At 37.3% G+C, this 5,000-nt stretch overlaps 1 non-coding gene and 21 pseudogenes across 1 annotated transcript; all 22 read left to right on the forward strand.

The window, feature by feature from the left end:
• The first annotated feature begins 20 nt into the window (after positions 1-20).
• On the forward strand, positions 21-139 carry LOC148498676 (5S ribosomal RNA; annotated as a pseudogene).
• Positions 140-255: 116 nt separating this feature from the next.
• On the forward strand, positions 256-374 carry LOC148498677 (5S ribosomal RNA; annotated as a pseudogene).
• A 124-nt stretch (positions 375-498) lies between these two features.
• Positions 499-617, forward strand: LOC148498678 (5S ribosomal RNA; annotated as a pseudogene).
• A 116-nt stretch (positions 618-733) lies between these two features.
• On the forward strand, positions 734-852 carry LOC148498679 (5S ribosomal RNA; annotated as a pseudogene).
• Positions 853-968: 116 nt separating this feature from the next.
• On the forward strand, positions 969-1,087 carry LOC148498680 (5S ribosomal RNA; annotated as a pseudogene).
• A 116-nt stretch (positions 1,088-1,203) lies between these two features.
• LOC148498681 (5S ribosomal RNA) lies at positions 1,204-1,322 on the forward strand. The gene has a single exon (XR_015871602.1). It is a non-coding gene; the product is annotated as a 5S ribosomal RNA (ribosomal RNA).
• Positions 1,323-1,438: 116 nt separating this feature from the next.
• On the forward strand, positions 1,439-1,557 carry LOC148498682 (5S ribosomal RNA; annotated as a pseudogene).
• Positions 1,558-1,673: 116 nt separating this feature from the next.
• On the forward strand, positions 1,674-1,792 carry LOC148498683 (5S ribosomal RNA; annotated as a pseudogene).
• A 116-nt stretch (positions 1,793-1,908) lies between these two features.
• On the forward strand, positions 1,909-2,027 carry LOC148498684 (5S ribosomal RNA; annotated as a pseudogene).
• A 116-nt stretch (positions 2,028-2,143) lies between these two features.
• Positions 2,144-2,262, forward strand: LOC148498685 (5S ribosomal RNA; annotated as a pseudogene).
• Positions 2,263-2,378: 116 nt separating this feature from the next.
• Positions 2,379-2,497, forward strand: LOC148498686 (5S ribosomal RNA; annotated as a pseudogene).
• A 116-nt stretch (positions 2,498-2,613) lies between these two features.
• On the forward strand, positions 2,614-2,732 carry LOC148498687 (5S ribosomal RNA; annotated as a pseudogene).
• A 116-nt stretch (positions 2,733-2,848) lies between these two features.
• On the forward strand, positions 2,849-2,967 carry LOC148498688 (5S ribosomal RNA; annotated as a pseudogene).
• Positions 2,968-3,083: 116 nt separating this feature from the next.
• LOC148498689 (5S ribosomal RNA) lies at positions 3,084-3,202 on the forward strand (annotated as a pseudogene).
• Positions 3,203-3,317: 115 nt separating this feature from the next.
• On the forward strand, positions 3,318-3,436 carry LOC148498690 (5S ribosomal RNA; annotated as a pseudogene).
• Positions 3,437-3,552: 116 nt separating this feature from the next.
• On the forward strand, positions 3,553-3,671 carry LOC148498691 (5S ribosomal RNA; annotated as a pseudogene).
• A 116-nt stretch (positions 3,672-3,787) lies between these two features.
• On the forward strand, positions 3,788-3,906 carry LOC148498692 (5S ribosomal RNA; annotated as a pseudogene).
• Positions 3,907-4,022: 116 nt separating this feature from the next.
• Positions 4,023-4,141, forward strand: LOC148498693 (5S ribosomal RNA; annotated as a pseudogene).
• Positions 4,142-4,258: 117 nt separating this feature from the next.
• On the forward strand, positions 4,259-4,377 carry LOC148498694 (5S ribosomal RNA; annotated as a pseudogene).
• Positions 4,378-4,493: 116 nt separating this feature from the next.
• LOC148498695 (5S ribosomal RNA) lies at positions 4,494-4,612 on the forward strand (annotated as a pseudogene).
• Positions 4,613-4,728: 116 nt separating this feature from the next.
• Positions 4,729-4,847, forward strand: LOC148498696 (5S ribosomal RNA; annotated as a pseudogene).
• Positions 4,848-4,963: 116 nt separating this feature from the next.
• Positions 4,964-5,000, forward strand: part of LOC148498697 (5S ribosomal RNA) — a 119-nt pseudogene continuing 82 nt past the window's right edge.

Here is a 5,000-nt window from a genome sequence, read left to right on the forward strand (position 1 = left end):
TAAAGTTAATGTTTTTGAGCACCTACAGCCAAACCACACTGGACATGCCCAATCTCGTCTGATCTTGGAAACTATGCAGTGTTGGGCCTGATTAGTACTTGGATGGGAGACCACCTAAGAATCCAAGGTGCTGTAGGTATTTTTATACTGCCATAACAGTCTTTTCTATTACATTTTACATTTAATTTTTTCAACTTATCAATGAATTTACTTGAGTTAAGAAGTAATAGAGGTCTAAAGTTAATGCCTTTGAGCACCTACAGCCAAACCACACTGGACATGCCCAATCTCGTCTGATCTTGGAGGCTTTGCAGTGTTGGGCCTGGTTAGTACTTGGACGGGAGACCACCTGGGAATACCAGGTGCTGTAGGTATTTTTATATAGCCATAAAATTCTTTTCTATTACATTTTACATTACATTTTTTCAAATTATCAATGAATTTACTTGAGTTATGAAGTAAAAGAGGTCTAAAGTAAAAAAGTTAATGTTTTTTAGTGCCTACAGCCAAACCACACGGGACATGCCCAATCTCGTCTGGTCTTGGAAGCTATGCAGTGTTGGGCCTGGTTAGTACTTGAATGGGAGACCACCTGGGAATACCAGGTGCTGTAGGTAATTTTATACTGCCATAACATTCTTTTCCATTACATTTTACATTTAATTTTTTCAACTTATCAATGAATTTACTTGAGTTAAGAAGCAAAAGATGTCTAAAGTTAATGTTTTTGAGCACCTAAAGCCAAACCACACTGGACATGCCCAATCTCATCTGATCTTGGAAGCTATGCAGTGTTGGGCCTGGTTAGTACTTGGATGGGAGACCACCTGGGAATACCAGGTGCTGTAGGTAATTTTATACTGCCATAACATTCTTTTCTATTACATTTTACATTTAATTTTTTCAACTTGTCCATGAATTTCCTTGAGTTAAGAAGTAATAGAGGTCTAAAGTTAATGCTTTTGAGCACCTACAGCCAATCCACACTGGACATGCCCAATCTCGTCTGATCTTGGTAGCTATGCAGTGTTGGGTCTGGTCAGTACTTTGATGGGAGACCACCTGGGAAAAACAAGTGCAGTAGGTAATTTTATACTGCCATAACATTCTTTTCTATTACATTTTACATTTAATTTTTTCAACTTATCAATGAATTTACTTGAGTTAAGAAGTAATAGAGATCTAAAGTTAATGAATTTGAGCACCTACAGCCAAACCACACTGGATATGCCCAATCTCGTCTGATCTTGGAAGCTATGCAGTGTTGGGCCTGGTTAGTACTTGGATGGGAGACCACCTGGGAATACCAGGTGCTGTAGGTAATTTTATGCAGCCATAACATTCTTTTCTATTACATTTTACATTTAATTTTTTCAGCTTATCAATGAATTTACTTGAGTAAAGATGTAAAAGAGGTCTAAAGTTAATGTTTTTGAGCTCCTTCAGCCAAACCACACTGGACATGCCCAATCTCGTCTGATCTTTGAAGCTATGCCGTGTTGGGCCTGGTTAGTACTTGGATGGGAGACCACCTAAGAATCCCAGGTGCTGTAGGTATTTTTATACTGCCATAACAGTCTTTTCTATAACATTTTACATTAAATTTTTTCAACTTATCAATGAAATTACTTGAGTTAAGAAGTAATAGAGGTCTAAAGTTAATGCTTTTGAGCACCTACAGCCAATCCACACTGGACATGCCCAATCTTGTCTGATCTTGGAGGCTATGCAGTGTTGGGCCTGGTTAGTACTTGGACGGGAGACCACCTGGGAATACCAGGTGCTGTAGGTAATTTTATATAGCCATAACATTCTTTTCTATTACATTTTACATAACATTTTTTAAACTTATCAATGAATTTACTTGAGTTAAGAAGTAAAAGAGGTCTAAAGTTAATGTTTTTTAGTGCCTACAGCCAAACCACACTGGACATGCCCAATCTCGTCTGATCTTGGAAGCTATGCAGTGTTGGGCCTGGTTAGTACTTGAATGGGAGACCACCTGGGAATACCAGGTGCTGTAGGTAATTTTATACTGCCATAACATTCTTTTCTATTAAATTTTACATTTAATATTTTCAACTTATCAATGAATTTACTTGAGTTAAGAAGTAAAAGATGTCTAAAGTTAATATTTTTGAGCACTTACAGTCAAACCACACTGGACATGCCCAATCTCGTCTGATCTTGAAAGCTATGCAGTGTTGGGCCTGGTTAGTACTTGAATGGGAGACCACCTGGGAATACCAGGTGCTGTAGGTAATTTTATACTGCCATAACATTCTTTTCTATTAAATTTTACATTTAATTTTTTCAACTTATCAATGAATTTACTTGAGTAAAGAAGTAAAAGAGGTCTAAAGTTAATGCTTTTGAGCACCTACAGCCAAACCACACTGGACATGCCCAATCTCGTCTGATCTTGGAGGCTATGCAGTGTTGGGCCTGGTTAGTACTTTGACGGGAGACCACCTGGGAATACCAGGTGCTGTAGGTAATTTTATATAGCCATAACTTTCTTTTCTATTACATTTTACATTACATTTTTTCAACTTATCAATGAATTTACTTGAGTTAAGAAGTAAAAGAGGTCTAAAGTTAATGTTTTTTAGTGCCTACAGCCAAACCACACTGGACATGCCCAATCTCGTCTGATCTTGGAAGCTATGCAGTGTTGGGCCTGGTTAGTACTTGAATGGGAGACCACCTGGGAATACCAGGTGCTGTAGGTAATTTTATACTGCCATAACATTCTTTTCTATTAAATTTTACATTCAATTTTTTCAACTTATCAATGAATTTACTTGAGTTAAGAAGTAAAAGATGTCTAAAGTTAATGTTTTTGAGCACCTACAGTCAAACCACACAGGACATGCCCAATCTCGTCTGATCTTGGAAGCTATGCAGTGTTGGGCCTGGTTAGTACTTGGATGGGAGAACACCTGGGAATACCAGTTGCTGTAGGTAATTTTATACTGCCATAACAGTCTTTTCTATTACATTTTACATTTTATTTTTTCAACTTATCAATGAATTTACTTGAGTTAAGAAGTAATAGAGGTCTAAAGTTAATGTTTTTGAGCACCTACAGCCAAACCACAGTGGACATGCCCAATCTCGTCTGATCTTGGAAGCTATGCAGTGTTGGGCCTGGTTAGTACTTGGATGGGAGACCACCTGGGAATACCATGAGCTGTAGGTAATTTTATAATGCCATAACATTCTTTTCTATTACATTTTACATTTAATTTTTCAACTTATCATTGAATTTACTTGAGTTAAGAAGTAAAAGAGGTCTAAAGTTAATGTTTTTGAGCACCTACAGCCAAACCACAATGGACATGCCCAATCTCGTCTGCTCTTGGAGGCTATGCAGTGTTGGGCCTGGTTAGTACTTGGACGGGAGACCACCTGGGAATACCAGGTGCTGTAGGTAATTTTATATAGCCATAACTTTCTTTTCTATTACATTTTACATTACATTTTTTCAATTTATCAATGAATTTACTTGAGATAAGAAGTAAAAGAGGTCTAAAGTTAATGTTTTTTAGTGCCTACAGCCAAACCACACTGGACATGCCCAATCTCGTCTGATCTTGGAAGCTATGCAGTGTTGGGCCTGGTTAGTACTTGAATGGGAGACCACCTGGGAATACCAGGTGCTGTAGGTAATTTTATACTGCCATAACATTCTTTTCAATTAAATTTTACATTAAATTTTTTCAACTTATCAATGAATTTACTTGAGTTAAGAAGTAAAAGATGTCTAAAGTTAATGTTTTTGAGCACCTACAGTCAAACCACACTGGACATGCCCAATCTCGTCTGATCTTGGAAGCTATGCAGTGTTGGGCCTGGTTAGTTCTTGGATGGGAGAACACCTGGGAAAACCAGTTGCTGTAGGTAATTTTATACTGCCATAACAGTCTTTTCTATTACATTTTACATTTATTTTTTTCAACTAATCAATGAATTTCCTTGAGTTAAGAAGTAATAGAGGTCTAAAGTTAATATTTTTCAGCACCTATAGCCAAACCACACTGGACATGGCCAATGTCATCTGATCTTGGAAGCTATGCAGTGTTGGGTATGGTTAGTACTTGGATGGGAATCCACCTGGGAATACCAGGTGCTGTAGGTAATTTTATACTGCCATAACATTCTTTTCTATTACATTTTAAATTTTATATTTTTCCACTTATCATTGAATTTACTTGAGTTAAGAAGTAATAGAGGTCTAAAGTTAATCTTTTTGAGCAACTACAGCCAAACCACACTGGACATGTCCAATCTCATCGGATCTTGGAAGCTATGCAGTGTAGGGCCTGGTTAGTACTTGGATGGGAGACCACCTAGGAATACCAGGTGCTATAGGTAATTTTATACTGCCATAACAGTCTTTTCTATTACATTTTACATTTAATTTTTTCAAATTATCAATGAATTTACTTGAGTAAAGAAGTAAAAGACGTCTAAAGTTAATATTTTTGAGCACCTACAGCCAAACCACACTGGACATGCCTAATCTCGTCTGATCTTGGAGGCTATGCAGTGTTGGGACTGGTTAGTACTTGGATGGGAGACTACCTAGGAATCCCAGGTGCTGTAGGTAATTTTATACTGCCATAACAGTCTTTTCTATTACATTTTACATTTAATTTTTTCAACTTATCAATGAATTTACTTGAGTTAAGAAGTAATAGAGGTCTAAAGTTAATGCTTTTGAGCACCTACAGCCAAACCACACTGGACATGCCCAATCTCGTCTGATCTTGGAAGCTATGCAGTGTTGGGCTTGGTTAGTACTTGGACGGGAGACCACCTGGGAATACCAGGTGCTATAGGTAATTTTATACTGCCATAACTGTCTTTTCTATTACATTTTACATTTAATTTTTTCAAATTATCAATGAATTTACTTGAGTAAAGAAGTAAAAGACGTCTAAAGTTAATATTTTTGAGCACCTACAGCCAAACCACACTGGACATGCCCAATCTCG

This window comes from Taudactylus pleione, unplaced genomic scaffold, assembly GCF_031769625.1.
Source record: "Taudactylus pleione unplaced genomic scaffold, aTauple2 ptg000550l, whole genome shotgun sequence".
Taxonomy (NCBI): Eukaryota; Metazoa; Chordata; class Amphibia; order Anura; family Myobatrachidae; genus Taudactylus; species Taudactylus pleione.